An 18,744-nucleotide genomic window follows, 5' to 3' on the forward strand; every position below is an offset into this window, starting at 1 on the left:
TTATCCCAGTCACCTGGGCGCTCATCAGTCTCCTTCTGGCTGTCTGCATTCAAACCATTTTCTTACTTTTTTTTTTTAATGGAATTCATTAAGCACCTATTATGTGCCAGGCACTGTACTAAGCACTGGGGTAGATGCAGTCAATCAGATTGGACACAGTCCCTGTCCCACATGGGGCTCACAGTCTTCATCCCCATTTTACAGACGAGGTCACAAGGCCCAGAGAAGTGAAGTGACTTGCTCAAGGTGACACAGCGGACAAGTGATAGAGACAGGATTAGAACTCAGGCCCTTCTGCCTCCCAGGCCCATGCCATACCCGCTAGGCCACCCTGCTTCTCCTGCTTGAAATATTGAGAATAGTGCCAAGTACTCACCAGTAAATATTGCAGTTTGCTATTCCTTTACCTGTAGACTGTACACTCCTTGTGGACAGGAAACATGTCTACCAACTCTGCTTTACTGTACTTTCCCAGGTTTTTAGTCCAGTGCCCTGCACGCACAGTAAGCACTCATTAAATGCCTTTGATTGAACGATTCATTCATTCAATCGTATTTATTAAGCGCTTACTCTATGCAGAGCACTTGTACTAAATGCTTGGGTAGGAACAATACAACAATCAAAAGTGACCATCCCTGCCCACAATGAGGGGAGGTAGAGGTACCTCTTGGGGGTAGAGGGGAAAGATGGGCATCAATATAAATGAATAAAATTACAGAGCTATAGTTAACTGCTGTGGGGGGCCAGGGGAAGATAAAAGGGAGCGAGTTAGGGTGATGCAGATGGGAGTGGGAGATGAAGAAAAGTGAGGCTTACCCATCATCATCCTCAGCAGCATTTATTGAATGCCTGCTTTATGCAAGAGCACTCTACTATGTGGCTGGGAGCATAAAAAACTTACAAGACCTGACACCTCCTGGTCTTTTAGGAGCTTATGGCCTAACGATGCAGGATCTGTAGAAGGATAAAATGCCCCGCGGCAGGTAGAGAAGGGGAAATTCAAATTAGTCCATGTTTCCATTGGTTAGAAAGATTTTAGGAGGCAGAGGGAGAAGGAATGGAACCTAATGGGATTATCTATTGATGTTCATTTATTCATTTATTAAATCGAATTTATTGAGTGCTTACTGTGTGTAGAGCACTGCACTAAGCACTTAGGACAGTACAAAACAACAACAAATGGACACATTCCCTCTCAACGCCAAGCTTACAGAATTCTGGATAGCCTTGTCCTTTTTTTGTTATGGTATTTGTTAAGCGCTTATGTGCCAGGCACTGTACTAAGTGCTGGGGTAGATAGAAGGTAATCCTGCTGGATGCAGTCCAAGTCATTCATTCATCCATTCATTCAATAGTATTTATTCATTCATTCATTCATTCAATCGTATTTATTGAGCACTTACTGTGTGCAGAGCACTGTACTAAGCGCTTGGGAAGTACAAGTTGGCAACATATAGAGATGGTCCCTACCCAACGATGGGCTCACAGTCTGGAAGGGGGAGACAGACAACAAAGCAAGTAGACAAGTGTCAATACCATCATAATAAATAGAAGTATAGCTATATACACATCATTGATAAAATAAATTGAGTAATAAATATGTACAAATAAAATAGAGTAACAAATATGTACAAATATATACATATGCTGTTGGGAGGGGAAGAGGGTAGGGCAGAGGGAGGGGGGCAATGGGGAGAGGAGGAGGAGAGGAAAAAGTGGGGGGGGCGGTCTATGTCTGGGAAGGCCTTTGAAGGGAGGAAGAGAGCTAGTTTGGTGGATGTGTGGAGGAAGGGCATTCCAGGCCAGAGGTAGGACATGGGCTGGGGGTCGACGGCGGGGCAGGCAAGAATGAGGCACGATGAGGAGGTTAGCAGCAGAGGAGCGGAGTGTGTGGGCTGGGCTGAAGAAGGAGTGAAGGGAGGTGAGGTTGGAGGGGGCGAGGTGATGGAGAGCCTTGAAGCCAAGAGTGAGGAATTTTTGCTTGATTCGAAGGTTGATGGGCAACCACTGGAGATCTTTGAGGAGTAAGGAGCGAAGTGCGTGGGTTGGGTTATAGTAGGAAATTAGCAAGGTGAGGTAGGAGGGGGCAAGGTGATTAAGAGCTTTAAAGCCAATGGTAAGGAGTTTCTGTTTGATGCAGAGGTGGATGGGCAACCACTGGAAGTTTTTGTAGAAAACCGATCCAGGTAGCAGAATGAAGTATGGACTGTTGTGGGGAGAGACAGACAGCTGGGAGGTCAGCAAGGAGGCTGACACAGAAATCGAGGCGAGATAGGATAAGTGTCAAAATGACATGAGCCACAGCACACTAAACCCTGGCCTCATCATTCATTGTAGTGTGGTCAGTAGGTGCCATGGAGCTCAGCAGCTTACTAAGGACATGATACCGGAGTTTTCTTCCTTTGCTGGCTTTCCTATCCACTTTCTTGTGAATTTTACTCCGTAACTTCTGAATAGCCGGCCATTGCCCTCCCATGGACAACTGATTATTCGGATCATCATCATCATCATCATCAATCGTATTTATTGAGCGCTTACTATGTGCACAGCACTGTACTAAGCGCTTGGGAAGTACAAATTGGCAACATATAGAGACAGTCCCTACCCAACAGTGGGCTCACAGTCTAAAAGGGGGAGACAGAGAACAAAACCAAACGTACTAACAAAATAAAATAAATAGAATAGATATGTACAAATAAAATAAATAAATAGAGTAATAAATATGTACAAACATATATACATATATACAGGTGCTGTGGGGAAGGGAAGGAGGTAAGATGGGGGGGATGGAGAGGGGGATCCAAGGAACTGGTCTTCCGTTCTATAAGTTCTCGCAGAAGCTGGTGGTAAAAGTCATCATCATCAAAGATCTCTTCATCCAGGTCCTTCAAGTGAGCATTGGCTGGAGCCTGAGGCAAAATCTCCTGCTGTCCTGGCACGCTGTCGGGGATAGGTTGGAGTTCTGGCTCGGCCTTGCCAAGAACACGGTACAAAGAGCGCTTAGTCTGTGTCTGCCGAAGTAATCTCTCTTTGTCCATTAGAATATGAGCTATCTGAGTCAGGATTGGGTGCTCACAGGCTCCAAAACCCTTTCCCGGCTTGCCAGAAGCCAATTTGGCTTTGCTGTGCCATTTTTGCAGTGTCCGGTTACGATAGGATATGAAATCAGCGAAGCGTTTTGCCATGAAGTCAGGGTAGTCACTCATCTCTAGCTTGCTTCTGCTTAGGTGGCCCTTTCCTCCACAGCTGCTGCTGCTGCTGTCCCTCCTCAGCAAACAATTCTTCCTCTTCACTGGAAATTTCCTCCTCACTCTCTGCTTTGGGTTTTTTCCCACCTACTAGGTGCCTTGTGTCTGGATGCTGCTAAAGCAGTTCATCCTGAAGATCCACCAGAGACCTCAATAATGCTTTAAGTGCCCTGTGACTGTTTTTCTGGATGCTGGCAAACTCTGATCCTCCCTTGTCCTTGAATGTGGGGAACGTATCTGGCTCTGGAAGCTGGTTGATGGTGAGCAGGGCCTTCAGCAATTTGAGTCTTCCTTCCAAAAGCAGGTCCCATAATGCTATTTGGTTCTTCACAGCTCTTCCTTTCTCCATTTCCTCTGTCACTTTCCATTTCCATCTCCATTTCCATGTCCCATATGGGGCTAACGGCCTTAATCCCCATTTTCCAGGAGAAGGAACCTAAGCCCAGAGAAGTGAAATGACTTGCTCAAGGACCCACAGCAGACAGGTGGTGGAGCAGGGATTAGAACCCAGGTCCTTCTGACTCTCGGGCCCGGGCTCTATCCTCTCGGCTACTCTGCTTCTCACCATTAATATGGGTATTCAAGCTTTGTCTGTATTTTATGGCCCTCTGATGAGAAGCTCAAATCATTTTGCAAATGTCATCTCCTGACAGCCCACCAAGCCTGGCGAATATTGTGCTGTCCCAGCTTGACTACCACATCGGTCTCCTCACCGGTCCCTGTCTCCGGTCTCTCTATTGCCCAGGGTATTTTCCAAAAATCTCACCTGGAACAGTGATAGTTAAATCATGGAAGTGAATGAGCTCCCCAGAGGGAGTGAGTGTAAAGTCAGATGGAAAAGTTCTCAGAAGAGAACCTCAAGCGATCCATACAAGTTAAGAGATGGAGGGAGAAGAGGAATTGGTGAAAGACTGAAAGACTTTTTCTTGACTTTGTTTTTGGAATGGTATTTGTTGAGCACCTCCTATGTGCGAGGCACTGTTCTAAGTGCTGGGGTTGATACAAGATAATCGGGTTGGACAGAGTCCCTTTCCCTCATAGGGCTCACAGTCTTATTCCCCATGTTACAAACGAGGTCACTGAGGCAGAGAGAAGTGAAGCAACTTGCCCAAGGATGCACAGCTGACAAGTAGCGGAACTAGGGTTAGAACACAGGTCTTTCTGACTAGTAGGCCCGGTCTCTAACCACTAGGCCTTGCCACGCATACACTCTGAAACCATCGAGGGGCAGATGAGAACTGTGTCGACCTGTGTTTGGCCCACCTGTCCGGGATTCCGGTACACTGTCAGGCACTGTGGTGGTTGTCCATTCCTTTCCTCCTCGAACAGAAACTTCTCACCTTCTGCCTTAATCAGTCAGCCAATCAATGGTATTTATTGAGCGCTTATGGTGTGCAAAGTGCAACGTGACAGAGTTGGTAGATGTGATCCCTACCCACAAGGAGCTTACAAGGCTCCCAGTCAGCTCTCTTCCTCCTACTCAAACCATGAAAACCCAGCTGGCAAACTTTGCTCCTCTAAGGACAATTTACTCACTGTACCTCATTCTTTCTCACCCTCAACCTCTTGCTCAGTCCTTCTCTGGGCACGGTGGCATGGAACACTCTCTCCCTTCATATTAGTCGGATCACAGCTCTCCCCTTCTTCAAAGCCCTTGTGAAATCCCATCTCTTCTAGTGGGTCTTCTCTGACTAATCTTTTGGCTCCCCATGCTATTTTCCCCCCAGTTGACACTTCAACCTTTCAAGTCACCTATGCACTTTAGTCTTCACTTGTTAAGCCCCTGGGTTCCTGCCCCCACTGGCAAAACCCTCTTTCTTCTCTTCCTATACTTCCCTCTCATGACAGGGACACAAGTCAATCAACCTAATCCTATTAACCATTCCTCAGAGAAGAGTATTTAAGAAGGGGGTTTTCTTCCAGCATCTCCCCTTTCACCTTTCTTCTAAGCAACTACCACCCAGGCATAAAAACATTTACAAATAGGGTAATCCAGAAGAATAATTGATGGAACAATTGATTTGACATATAGACCCAGGGCTGAGGAATGGTATAAAAATTTGAGGAGACAGAAGAGCGCTTACAGTGTACTACTCAAGAGTACAGTGTTTAACAAATACCATAATACGCTAACTAGGGGTGTTAGGAGTTAAATGAAAAAGTTTTGTTGAAGGAAGTGGGACTTTAAGTGAAGAGCACTTTTGCTGTTGGCTTGTAGGCAGGGAGATGAGCAGGAGCAAGAAAATGGAGGTGGGAAGTTGAAGAGTGAAGTTCAATTAGATGGTGAAGTTGGAAAAAAATAGTCATATGTGTTAATAATAATAATAATAATAATAATGGCATTTATTAAGCGCTTACTATGTGCAAAGCACTAAGCGCTGGGGGATACAAGGTGATCAGGTTGTCCCACATGGGGCTCACAGTCTTAATCCCCATTTTACAGATGAGGTAACTGAGGCACAGAGAAGTTAAGTGGCTTGCCCAAAGCCACACAGCAGACAAGTGGTGGAGTTGGGATTAGAACCCATGACCTCTGACCCCAAGCCCGCGCTCTTTCCACTGAGCCACGCTGCTTCTCTTAAGCACTGTAATAAGCGCAGGGTAGGTACAAGATAATCAGGTCCTGCATGGAGCTCACAGTCTAAGTAGGAGGGAGAACAGGTATTGAATCCCCAATTTGCAGATGAGGGAACTGAGGCACAGAGAAGTTAAGTGACTTGCCTAAGATCACACAACAGACAACAACGTTCAGCATGGCCTAGTGGATAGAGCATGGGCCTGGAAGTCAGAAGGACTCGGATTCTAATGCCAGGTCTGCCACTTGTCTGCTATGTGACTTTGGGCAAGTCAGTTCATTTCTCTGTGCCTCGGTTACCTCATCTGTAAATGGGTATTACCACTGTGAGCCCCACGTGGGACAGGGACTATGTCCAACCTGATTAGCTTGTTTCTACCCTAGCGCTTAGTAGAGTGCCTGGCACATAGTAAGTGCTTAAAATAATATATATATGTATATATATATATATATATATATATATATATATATATGTATATATCGAGAGAGAGAAAAAGAGAGAGAGAGAGAGAGAGAGAGAGGGAGAGAGAGAGAGAAGCAATTTGGCCTAGAGGCAACTGTATGGATCTAGGAGTCAGAGGTCATGGGTTCTAATCCCTGCTCTACCACTTACCTGGTGTGTGACCTTGGGCAAGTCACTTCACTTCTCTGTGCCTCAGTTTTCCCTCATCTACGAAACAGGGATTCAATCCCTGTTCTCCCTCCTACACTGAGTGCGAGCCCCATGTGGGACTGCATTACCTTGTATCTACTCAGTGCTTAACTGTGTCTTCCAGGTTCAAAGGTTTCCAGGGTCAGTGCTTCTCACCTCTGAACTCCCAAGTCAGAAGAACCAAACGAAGTCAGTTTGACCTGAGGGAGTGAGAAGTTTCCCTGTTTTTCTACTCCCTTTCCTGCTACTTTTGAGTCAACATCATTCATTCATTCATTCATTCAATCGTACCTATCGATGGCTTACTGTGTGCAAAGCACCGTAGTGAGTGCTTGGAGGGAACAATACAATAGCGAAGAAGCAGCCTGGCTCAGCGGAAAGAGCCCGGGCTTTGGAGTGAGGGGTCACGGGTTCAAATCCCGGCTCCGCCAATTGTCAGCTGTGTGACTTTGGGCAAGTCACTTTCTAAGCTAATTCATTCCATCGTATTGAGCGCTTACTGTGTGCAGAGCACTGTAGTAAGCACTTGGGAAGTACAAATCGGCAACAGACAGAGACGGTCCCTACCCAACGACGGGCTCACAGTATAGAAGGGGGAGACAGACAACAAGACAAAACATGTAGACAGGTGTCAAAATCATCCGAACAGATAGAATTAAAGCTATATGCACACTTCACTTCTCTGCGCCTCAGTTCTCTCCTCTGCAAAATAGGGTTGAAGACTGTGAGCCCCCCGTGAACCCGATCGGTGAACCCGATCACCTTGTAACCTCCCCAGCGCTTAGAATGGTGCTTGGCACACAGTAAGCGCTTAATAAATGCCCTCAGCATAAAGGGTGGGGTTCTAAAAAGCCCGTTGTTGGGTAGGGACCGTCTCTATCTGTTGCCTATTTGTATTTCCCAAGCGCTCTGCACGCAGTAAGCGCTCAATAAAGACGATTAAGTGAATGAGTGAGTGAATGAATGAATGAATGAATGAAACTAGCGCGCTTCTTTAAGGATTGACCCCCCCGCCTTGCACCCCCCCAGTAGCTCCGCCCACTTCGGGCCAGGTCCGCGAGCCCTCCGCCGCAGCGCGCGTGCGTGCTTGCGTCAGCGCGCCGCCCGGCGCCGCCCGGCTCCGGCCGGGCCCCGCCCCTCCGCCGCGAGCCCGCGGACGCGCGCCGTGGCGACTCGGCCGAGGCAGCGACGCGTCCCCCGCCCGCGGCGCCCGGCGGCCAGCGCCATCCGGACCAGGGCGGCCACGCGGGGCCTGCCCGCCGCCGCCGCCACCGCCACCACCACCACCCGGATCCGGATCCGGACCCGCAGGACGCGGCGACAACCGGTCAGTCCGGCCCCGAGGGGAGGAGGAGCGGGGGGAGGGGGAGAGCGAACCCGGCCCGGCCCGGCCCGGCCCAGGAGCAGGAGGAGGAAGGAGCAGAACGGGGGGTGGGGGTGGGGGGTGGCCGGCCCACAGTCCGAGCTCGGGAGTCTCAAGGATCCGGAGTCCAGCGTAAGCAGCGTGGCTCACTGGAAAGAGCCCCGGGCTCTGGAGTCAGAGGTCATGGGTTCACATCCCGGCTCCGCCAGTGGTCAGCCGCGTGACTTGGGGCGAGTCACTTCACTTCTCTGGGCCTCAGTTCCTTCATCTGGAAAATGGGGATGAAGACTGGGAGCCCCCCGTGGGACAACCTGAGCAGCTTGGAACCTCCCCAGCGCTTAGAACAGTGCTTTGCACGTAGTAAGCTCTTAATAAATGCCGCTATTATTATTATTATTACTATTATTATTAGCGCCGGCTCCACCATTCATTCATTCGTGCAATCGTATCGATTGAGCTCTGTGTGCACAGCACTGGCCTAAACGCTTGGGCTAGGGCAAGTCGGCAACGGATAGTAAGCGCTCAATAAATACGATTGAATGAATGATAGAGATGGTCCCTCGCCAACAACGTGTTCCCAGTCAGACAGACCACCGGCCGGCCGCCTGACCTTGGCCCACGCACTCCACTGCCCTCGACTCAAGTTCCCTCATCCGGGAAATCGGGATTAGCTTCGTCGAGTCCCACGGAGAACGTGAACTGCGTCCACTCCGGCGCTCAGGACAGTGCCTGGAGCAGAGTAAGCGCTAAGCAAATGCAATTTTTTTCTTTTTAAAAGACTTTTTTTAAATAAGACATTTATTCATTCATTCATTCAGTCGTATTTATTGAGCGCTTACTGTGTGCAGAACACTGTGCTAAATGCTTGGGAAGTACAAGCTGGCAACTTATAGAGATGGTCCCTACCCAACAACGGGCTCACAGCTTACTATGTGCAAAGCACTGTTCTAAGCCCTGGGCGAGTTACAAGGTGATCAGGTTGTCCCACGGGGGGCTCACAGTTTTAATCCCCATTTTTACAGATGAGGTTGCTGAGGCACAGAGAAGTTAAGTGACTTGCCCAGAGTCACACAGCTTACAGTTGGCAGAGCTGGGATTTGAACCCATGACCTCTGACTCCAAAGCCCGGGCTCTTTACTCTGAGCCACGCTGCTTCTTCAATCCCGAGCCCCGTCGTCAGCGGTGTGTCCTGCGGGCCGGCAGTGTGCGGAGCCCTACTCTAAGCACTGCGAAGAGGACAGCGCACCAGGGTTGCAGACCTGTCCCCTGCCCGCAACAAGCTAACAGCTCAGTGGGATCTTCCTGGTCGAGGGCAGGGATCGGGCTTGTATGATCGCTGTTGTTCTCTCTCCAGCACTCAGTACACAGTTCCGCAGGCAGTGAATGCCCTTTAAATATTCATTCATTCATTCATTCAATCGTATTTATTGAGCGCTTACTATGTGCAGAGCATTGTACTGAGAGCTTGGGAAGTACAAGTTGGCAACATATAGAGACGGTCCCTACCCAGCAGCGGGCTCACAGTCTACAGGGGGGAGACAGACAACAATACAAAACATGTGGACAGGTGTCAAGGCGTCAGAATAAATAGAAATGATGCTAGATGCACATCATTAACAAAATAAATAGAACAGTAAATATGTTCAAGTAAAACACATAGACTAATAAATCTGTACAAACATATACAGGTGCTGTGGGGAGGGGAAGGCGGTAGGGCGGGGGGATGGGGAGGAGGAGGATAGGAAAAAGGGGGCTCAGTCTGGGAAGGCCTCTTGAAGGAGGTGAGCTCTCAGTAGGGCTTTGAAGGGAGGAAGAGCGCTAGCTTGGCAGATGTGCAGAGAGAGTGCATTCCAGGCCAGGGGGAGGACGTGGGCTGGGGGTTGACTGTGCGACAGGCGAGAACGAGGCGCAGTGAGGTGGTTAGCGGCAGAGGAGTGGAGGGTGCAGGCTGGGCTGTAGAAGGAGAGAAGGGAGGTGAGGGAAGAGGGGGCGAGGTGATGGAGAGCCTCGAAGCTGAGAGTGAGGAGTTTTTGCTTGATGCATAGGTTGACAGGCAGCCACTGGAGATTTTTGAGGAGGGGAGTAACATGCCCATAGCCATCGATGGGTGGATGGATTGATCGATTGGGGGCCAGGAGGACATCCAAAGCTGACCGGTTAGGCTCTGCACTACCTTGTCCAGGGTGTACAGGCTAAGGCGAAACGCTTAGAGCACATAGGAAGCGCTCAATAATTTTTCTTTTTAATTGTATTTAAGAGCTTGCTGTGTGCCAAGCATTGTAATTAGCGCAGGGGTAGATACAGCTACTGAATCTGTGACCCATCAGGGGCTCACAGTCTTCACCCCCGTTTTACAGATGAGGGGACTGAGGCACAGAGAAGTTAAGTGACTTGCCCAAGGTCACACATTCATTCAATCAATCGTATTTATTGAGTGCTTACTGCGTGCAGAGACAAGCGGCGGAGCTGGGATTAGAATCCAGGTCCTTCCGATTCCCAGGCCAAACTGCTTTTCTGTTAGTCACTTAACTTTTCTCTGCCTCAGTTTCCTCATCTGTAAAATGGGAATGAAGACTGGGACAACATGGGACACAAGGACAACCTGATTTCCTTGAATCCACCCCAACGCTTAGAGGAGTGCTTGGCATATGGTGAGCGCTTAACAAATACCATAATTATTATTATTACTATTATTATTTAGTAGCGCCAATTGATTAATTGATTGAGGGCCCTCTCGTGGGCAGGCCCCAACCCCCTCCCCCCGGCTCCTTCTACCCCAGCACCCCGGCTTTGCACGGAACCGTCCCTTCCGAGTGAAAATGCTTGGGAAATGGGAACTGAGAAGTAGTAAGATCTCACTTGTTTAAGACCCTGTAAACATTGCAAGGCGGTAACAGCGGCAGGAGCCGTCACTGGTGGGTTTCCTGAGGAAATCTCCAGCCGAGGGGATGTGAAAGAGGAATCAAGATTTCATGCACTGCAGTTTTTGACCTCCAAAACTCTGCTCATTTTTCTCAGTGCAGACTCCCCTAAACCACTTCCTGTTTTTCTGAGACCTTTCTTTTAAAAAATAAAAAAATATATATTCTGGCTTTCACCGGCCCCAGACTTTCAATATTATTACCGGTCTGACGTTTCTGGACGTGGGACGGCAGCAGCAGCTACTGAGATTAGCAGATTGCCCGGTGAAAGGTCTCTGGGTCAGTTGTGAGGGGAAACAGGATCGGAGAACAGAAACTCACCAGGAATCGAATGGAAACTGCCTGGATCTTAAAGGAAACCCCCAGGAAGCTCGTATCACAGAAGTCGATCTCTCCAGGACTATCGAGGAGCACAGGCAGCCTGCTGATCCTGATTTCGTTAAAACCCGGGACTGTATGTTCAACCTCCCAAAGAACTTTCAGCCATCTTTGTCTTATTTTTTTTTACATTAAGCGCTTCCTATGTGCCAGGCACTGTATCATCAGTAGTAGTTATCGAGTGCTTACTGTCTGCAGAGCACTATACTAAGAGCTTGGGAGACTACAGTATATCAGAGTTGGTAGATATGTTCCTTGCTCACAATGAGTCTGCAGTCTAGAGTTGAGCATACAAACTAGAGACTGGGGTAGATAATCAGTTCAGAAACAATCCCTGTCCCACATGGATCTCTCAGTCAAAGTCGGAGGGAGGAGGATTTCATCCCCATTTTTCAGATGTTGTAACTGAGACACTGAAGTTAAGTGACTTGCCCAAGGTCACACAGCAGATAAATGGCGGAGCCAGGATTAGAGCCCCGGTCCTCTGACTCCCAGGTCTGTGCTCTTTCCACTGTTCCACGCAACTTCCTATTTTTTCTATGGACAAGTTCTTTTTTCTAATTCTGATTATGGTTAGTATTATTATGGTATTTGTAACAACAGGGAATCAGTTCTGTAGTTTGGTTAGCCAACTACCGAAATAACTTGCAGCTTTCATTTTGTGGCAAAACCAGGATTAGAACCCATGACCACCTGACTTTTCAGGCCCGTGCTCTATGCACTACACCGTGCTGCGGCCCTGTCCCACATGGGGTTCACGGTCTGAGTAGGAGGAAAATGAATCCTCATTTTAAGTTGAGGAAACAGAAGCATGGAGAATTGAAGTGAGTTATCCAAAGTTACAGAACAAGTAGTTGGCAGAGCTGGGATTGGAATTCAACTCCTCTGACTCCCAGGCCCGTGCTCTTTCCGTGAGGCCACACTGCTTCTAAATCGCTGATTGTTAAAATATTTTTCCCATCCTTGTACCTTGCACCTTATGTATCCTTCACTGAAGTTCAGAGATTAGAATACATTTCTGAAACCAAAGCTATTGAGGAAATTTGTAGCCAAGTAATTTAATCTTGTACTTAGGCCCTCCTTTCCCTCCTAGTAGATAGGAGATTTTCCTCATGGTATTGGGTGCTTACATTTCTTGAAGGGCTTTTTTTTTTAAACTACCTCTGTTCCTCAGCCACCTCATCTATAAATTGGGGATTAAGCCTGTGAGCCCCATCTGGGAGATGGATAGTGACAACTTGACTAGCTTGTATTTACCCCAGGGCTTAGTACGGTGCCTGATATATAGCAGGCGGTTAAAAAATACTGTTAAAAGAATCAAAATTGCTCACAGGATGGATATATCAGTGACCGGTGTCCACAGAGAGCACTGCTCAACATGGTTCAGTTCTTGGTCCCCGTCTGTTCTCGATGTACACTCACTCCCTTGGTGACCTCATTTGCTCCCACGGCTTCAACTGTCATCTCTACGCTGATGACACCCAGATCTACATCTCTGCCCCTGCTCTCTCCCCCTCTCTCCAGGCTCGCATCTCCTCCTGCCTTCAGGACATCTCCATCTGGATGTCTGCCCGCCACCTAAAACTCAACGTATCCAAGACTGAACTCCTTATCTTCCCTCCCAAACCCTGCCCTCTCCCTGACTTTCCCATCTCTGTTGACGGCATTATCATCCTTCCCGTCTCACAAACCCGCAACCTTGGTGTCATCCTCGACTCCGTTCTCTCTCAGCTCTGCAACATTGCCAAGATCCGCCCTTTCCTCTCCATCCGTACCGCTACCCTGCTCGTTCAAGCTCTCATCCTATCCCGTCTGGACTACTGCATCAGCCTTCTCTCTGATCTCCCATCCTCATGTCTCTCCCCACTTCAATCCATACTTCATGCTGCTGCCCGGATTGTCTTTGTCCAGAAACGCTCTGGGCATGTTACTCCCCTCCTCAAAAATCTCCAGTGACTACCAATCAGTCTGCGCATCAGGCAGAAACTCCTCACCCTCGGCTTCAAGGCTCTCCATCACCTCACCCCCTCCTACCTCACCTCCCTTCTCTCCTTCTACAGCCCACCCCGCACCCTCCGCTCCTCTGCCGCTAATCTCCTCACCGTGCCTCGTTCTCACCTGTCCCCCCATCGACCCCCGGCCCACGTCATCCCCCGGGCCTGGAATGCCCTTCCTCTGCCCATCCGCCAAGCTAGCTCTCTTCCTCCCTTCAAGGCCCTACTGAGAGCTCACCTCCTCCAGGAGGCCTTCCCAGACTGAGCCCCTTCCTTCCTCTGCCCCTCGTCCCCCCTCCATCCCCCCCATCTTACCTCCTTCCCTTCCCCACAGCACCTGTATATATGTATATATGTTTGTACATATTTATTACTCTATTTTACTTGTACATATCTATTCTATTTATTTTATTTTGTTAGTATGTTTGGTTTTGTTGTCTGTCTCCCCCCTTTTAGACTGTGAGCCCGCTGTTGGGTAGGGACTGTCTCTATGTGTTGCCAACTTGTAATTCCCAAGCGCTTAGTACAGTGCTCTGCACACAGTAAGCACTCAATAAATACGATTGGTTGATTGATTACAGATTTTGGACTTCTTTTTTCCATAATAGTTATGGTGCTTACACGCTATGTGCCAAGCATTGTACTAAGAGCTGGGGTAGATAACTAGGTAATCAAGTTGGAAACGGTCCATCTCCCACCTGGGACTCAGTCTAAGTAAGGATTCAGGATTCTTCACACCTTGTAGAAGTGGTTCATGGATGCAATTTATACTTCCAAAATCACGTATGAAGTCCAGTGTGTGCATGGCATGGAATTGGACAGTGTCTAGAGTTACCCAGGAGACGTATGGCTTTTGCATTTAAAATCTATTTTGGAGAAAGTGAGGTTTTGGGGCCTGGGGTCGGGGCTTGGTTTTTGACATTGCAGCCTGGGATCCCAAAGGCTGGAGAAGCCAGATAGAAAGAAACAAGAGAAATAAGCATGGGGAGCCATTTTGAGAGAAGGCATAGCCTACGTTGTTGTTTTCAGGCATTTCCCCTCTATGTGGTTGTGCATGCATGTCCATGAATGCTCTTTCATCATTGTATATGTCCTGGCAAGGATTTTAGTCTTGTCCCGGTAATTTTTAAAGCTGTTTCTGTTGAGCAGCAGTTTATTATTTCTCTTACGGGTTAGGGTGATGGAAAGACTAGGACAGTATTGCCATCAGTGTACTTAAGCACAAGGGTTAATACTGACTATCTTGGGTCTACCCCAATGCTCAACCAGCGCTTAACAAATGCCATAAAAACAAAACCAGTATATTGAGCACTGGGGTAGACCCAAGATAGTCAGTATTAACCCTTGGTTTTGTTTTTATGGTATTTGTTAAGCGCTGGGGTAGATAAAAGATAATTGGGTTCAACACAGTCCCCATCTCACGTGGGGCCCATCGTCTCCTAATCCCCATTTTGTAGATAGGGAGCTGAGGCCCAAAGAAGTGAAGTGACTTGCCCAGTGTCACACAGCAGACAAGTGGTCAAATCGGAATTAGAAGCCAGGTCCTTCTGACTCCCAGGCCTGGACTCTCTCTATTGGGTCATGCTGCTGCTTTGTATTTGCTTGGCCAGTACAACAGTTATCATTATTTTGTGTGTGTGTGTGTGTAAATATATATATGACAATATAGATTGCAGTAAATAAATATATATATAAATATATTTAATATATAAATTACCAAATAATAATCCAATACTAATACATACAACAATAATATAACATATGGTATATAATAAAATATAATATAATAGTAATTATATAAATTACATATTTTAATTTAATGCAATAAGTATATATATGACAATATATAATTTATATATAACTTCAATGGTGATTGAGCACAGGGCGCTTATTTGCTGAGCAGCTACGTCTTCTGAGAAACTCTAGTTAATATTCTTTTCAGCATTATGGCTGTGACCCTTCATATATATCACAGTAGAAAGACAAACCACCTCTCCACCACCCAGCTGGCTACACGCCACTTACATCAGCCCAGAGAAGCTGTAGAATCTCTGCTTTAGTAATGGCTGATGTCGACTTCCTCATTCTAGTACAGAGCAGAAGGGAAGGTGGTAGTGAGGGAAAGCCAGACTACACAGAGAGTGGGAGGAGTTGGAAAGCTGACATGCATTTCTCTCTTCACAGTTCTCTTCCTTCTTCACATGGGAGCCCACTCTTCTCCATCCTTGACTGCCACCTTCAACCGCTCCATCCGATGGTTCATCTACCACTGTCTTCAATCACACGCCTGTCTCCCCTCCACTAAAATACCCTCTTTCTGGACTCACTTTTACCTCCAACTACCACCTCATCCTCAGCTCATATTCCTGTCTAGACTCCTTGATCGGGGTGTATACGCTTGCTGTCTGCAGTTCCTCTCTTCCAACTCCCTTATGATCCCCTCCCATCTCGTCGCTCTACGTAGACCACTCTCTCCAAGGTCACCAATGCCCTCCTCCTCGCCAGATGGAACAGATTTTATCCTCATCCTCTTCAACCTTCGTTTTTGTTACTGGAAACACTTCCCTTCTCATGAAAACTCCATCTAGCCATTGTTTGACCGATTTGGTTCTCTCCTGGTTCTTCTCTTCTCTGGCCTCTTCTTCTGGGTCTCTTTTGCTGGCTCTGCTTTTGCCTCCCATCCTCTAACTGTGAATGCCCCTAATGACTCTAGGCCCCCTTTTCTTCTCACTTTAAACTCACTTTGTTCGGGCAACTCATCGACCATCTCTTTGTGGATGAGTCCCAAATCCACCTCTAAGGCTGTGATCTCTCTCCTCCACTACCGTCTTGTATTTCCTCCTTGCCTCCATGGCACCTCTACGTGGATGTCCTGCTGACGCCTCAAAGTCATTGTCTAAGCGAACTCATCATCCCTCCTTGCCATCTAGTTTTTCCATCCCAGGTGACACCACCACCCATCCTTCCTGCCTTTAAAACTGGCAACCTTTTGATTCCAACCTCTCTTTCAACATGGCAGATTATAGTTAATCTGTTTCTAAATCCCACTGACTTTTCCTTCACAACATCTCCAGGATCTGCCCCTTTCTCTCCTGCAAATGGTCTCCATTCAAGTCCAGGCACTTGACGTGTCTGACCTGGCTACCTAATATTCATTTCCTCACAGTAGCCACTTAATAAAGGTGCTCCTTTCTCCAGGCCATATTTTACTCTGCTACCTGGATCATTACCCTAAAATAGTGTTCTGCACACACCTTCCCACTTTACAAATGCCTGTTTCTCCATTTCTCTCCGTATCAAGAAGAAACTTCTGATCATTGGCTATAAGACATTCATCATCATCATCATCATCATCAATCATCATTCATTCTCTCTCTTTCTCTCTCTTTCCTCCCCCATTTTATCCACTCTCTTCTCCCCCTACACCCCACCTTGCACTCTTTCTTCCTCTCAAACCACTGTCCCTTGTTTTCATCTCTCCCACCCCTCCCACCCTTCCCCCCATGCCTGGATCCCTGCCATTTTCCCCACCCTCCATACCAGACCACAGCTCTCCCCATTCTCAAAGCCCTTCTGAAATCCATTTCTTCCAGGAGGCCTTCCTTAAATCATTTTGCCTCCCTCTTGGTTTTAGTCTCCCAACTGCCACCCCTGCACTGTGCCAGCTCACCGTAATCTTTAGCAGTTGTGTCCATTCCCTGTTGTTTAAATACTCACTCATGCATGTACTTTCTTTCTTCCCCATCTGCAAATGATTTCAGTGTCTGTCCCTCCTGCCATATTGTAAGCTTGTTGAAGGTATCTGAGCACATATAACAGTGCTGTGCACCCAGTAGACACTCAGTAAATACTAGTGATTGAGATCTTTTCCCCACAAGCCTCTGTCATCCCAATCCATGTGGTGAGAGCTCGCTGTGGGCAGGGAATCTCTCTGCTGTCTTGTATTGTACTCTCCCAAGCACTTAGTCCAGTGGTCTGCTCACAATAAGCGCTCAGTATATACCATTGATGAGAGAGGTGGATTGTGTGCGCACGCCCCTTGTCCTGAAAGCCAGGGGTTGCGTTCCTGCAAAGCGCCTTATAAAGGAGAACTCAGGGTAACACGCTCACCCCTCTTCCAACCCCACTCATATGCACACTCCTGTTTCTGCAGACACCGCTTCACACAGCTGTCGGAATCCAGGGCGGACCGATGTGTGAGGTCAGCAGAGCGTCCCTTCACTCCGTCAGTGTGTCCTCTCTGAAACTCTCCATGAAGGGACATGTTCTAGCTGTACTGTACCCCCTCAGCAAGCATGGTGTGGCCCCATGGGTTGCTTTGTCTTCTCTCCCTTTTCTGTCACTGTTCCTGGTGAAATGCAGTTAGTATGATAGGAAGCTGAGATGAGAAGGGATGAAGCACCCCTCTTTCTTTTAAGGGGCTATTACAGTAATCTGTCAGAGTCCTAAACTAATGTACTTTAGATTATTAATTTTGTGATGCAAATTCTATCAGTCTTTCCGGTGGCCAAGATGCATGGCTTCAGACTAGGCTAATTGTAGACCGCCACCTAAATAGCTTTAGTTTTTTTACTTATCTAGTTAAGGTATTTGTTAAGTGCTTACTATGTGCCAGGCACTGTACTAAGTGCTGAGGTAGATCCAACTTAATAATAATAATAATAATAATGATGATGGCATTTATTAAGTGCTTACTATGTGCAAAGCACTGTTCTAAGCACTGTACTAAGTGCTGCTGCTTGTGCTTCTTTACTTAATGTCTTTCCTCTGGCTCCACCCATGGTATCCTTCTGGGTTCTCTCCTAGGGGCCAGGACTACCTCATGTTTCTGTTATACTTTGCCCAGGGCTTTGCACTGGTGACTGCTGTATCACTACCGTTAGGCAGACCTGCCCTTTGGTACGAAGATGGCATGCCTGGTGATGAGACCGCACCCGTGAGTGTATGCTTAAGAGTCTGCATGTCTACTGCTCGGATTCCTGGGCTGCTTGTAGCTGCCCATCTGTAAAGAGCTCAATTGGATGGGGAAGCCATTTAAGGCTGGGCCATCTTGTCCTGGATGTCTCTATGCCCAGTTATGCTCTCAGAAGTGGACTGACCGCATTTGGCCTGGACCTTAGCAACTAAGATAAGCAGCCTGGCCTAGTGGGTAGAGAATGGGCTGGGGAGTCAGAAGGACTTGGGTTCTAATCCCGGCTCCGCCACTTGTCTGCTGGGTGACCTTGGGCAAGTCACTTTATTTCTCTGGGTCTCAGTTTCCTCATCTGTCAGTTGGGGCTTAGAACTGTGAGCCTTGTGTGGGACAGGGCCTGGGTCCAACCTGATTAGCTTGTCTCTAGAAAAGTGCCTGGCACATAGTAAGCACTTAACAAATACCATTAACCCCCCCCAAAAAACTAATTGGCTTTATGTAAGCCAAGGGTTGCCATTGGAAAGTACAGTCGGTGCTGCCCCAGCCTGGACCCATTCAGGCCAGTGATCACCTGAATCCCCTGAGTGACTCCAAAAGAAAAAAAAAATCAGTGGCCTGTTTGGAGGCTGGCTAATTTTTGTGGCCACATGCTGCCATGTATTGACCTCTTGCTTCCCTCCCCCCACCTCCTTTCCTTTTGT

The 18,744-nt window shown here is 47.7% G+C and overlaps 1 protein-coding gene and 1 pseudogene across 4 annotated transcripts in view; one reads left to right on the forward strand and one right to left on the reverse strand.

Annotated features, from left to right (window-relative positions):
* Positions 1 to 2,308: 2,308 nt before the first annotated feature.
* On the reverse strand, positions 2,309 to 3,606 carry LOC119944484 (annotated as a pseudogene).
* A 4,123-nt stretch (positions 3,607 to 7,729) lies between these two features.
* The window catches only part of SUSD6 (sushi domain containing 6), a 157,775-nt gene continuing 146,760 nt past the window's right edge, over positions 7,730 to 18,744 (forward strand). For all 4 annotated transcript variants that reach the window (XM_038765521.1, XM_038765524.1, XM_038765523.1 and 1 more), the window contains exon 1: positions 7,730 to 7,802. The gene's annotated coding sequence lies outside the window, so the exon portion shown is untranslated. The remainder of the gene's footprint in view (positions 7,803 to 18,744) is intronic.

This window comes from Tachyglossus aculeatus, chromosome 23 (assembly GCF_015852505.1).
Source record: "Tachyglossus aculeatus isolate mTacAcu1 chromosome 23, mTacAcu1.pri, whole genome shotgun sequence".
NCBI lineage: Eukaryota > Metazoa > Chordata > Mammalia > Monotremata > Tachyglossidae > Tachyglossus > Tachyglossus aculeatus.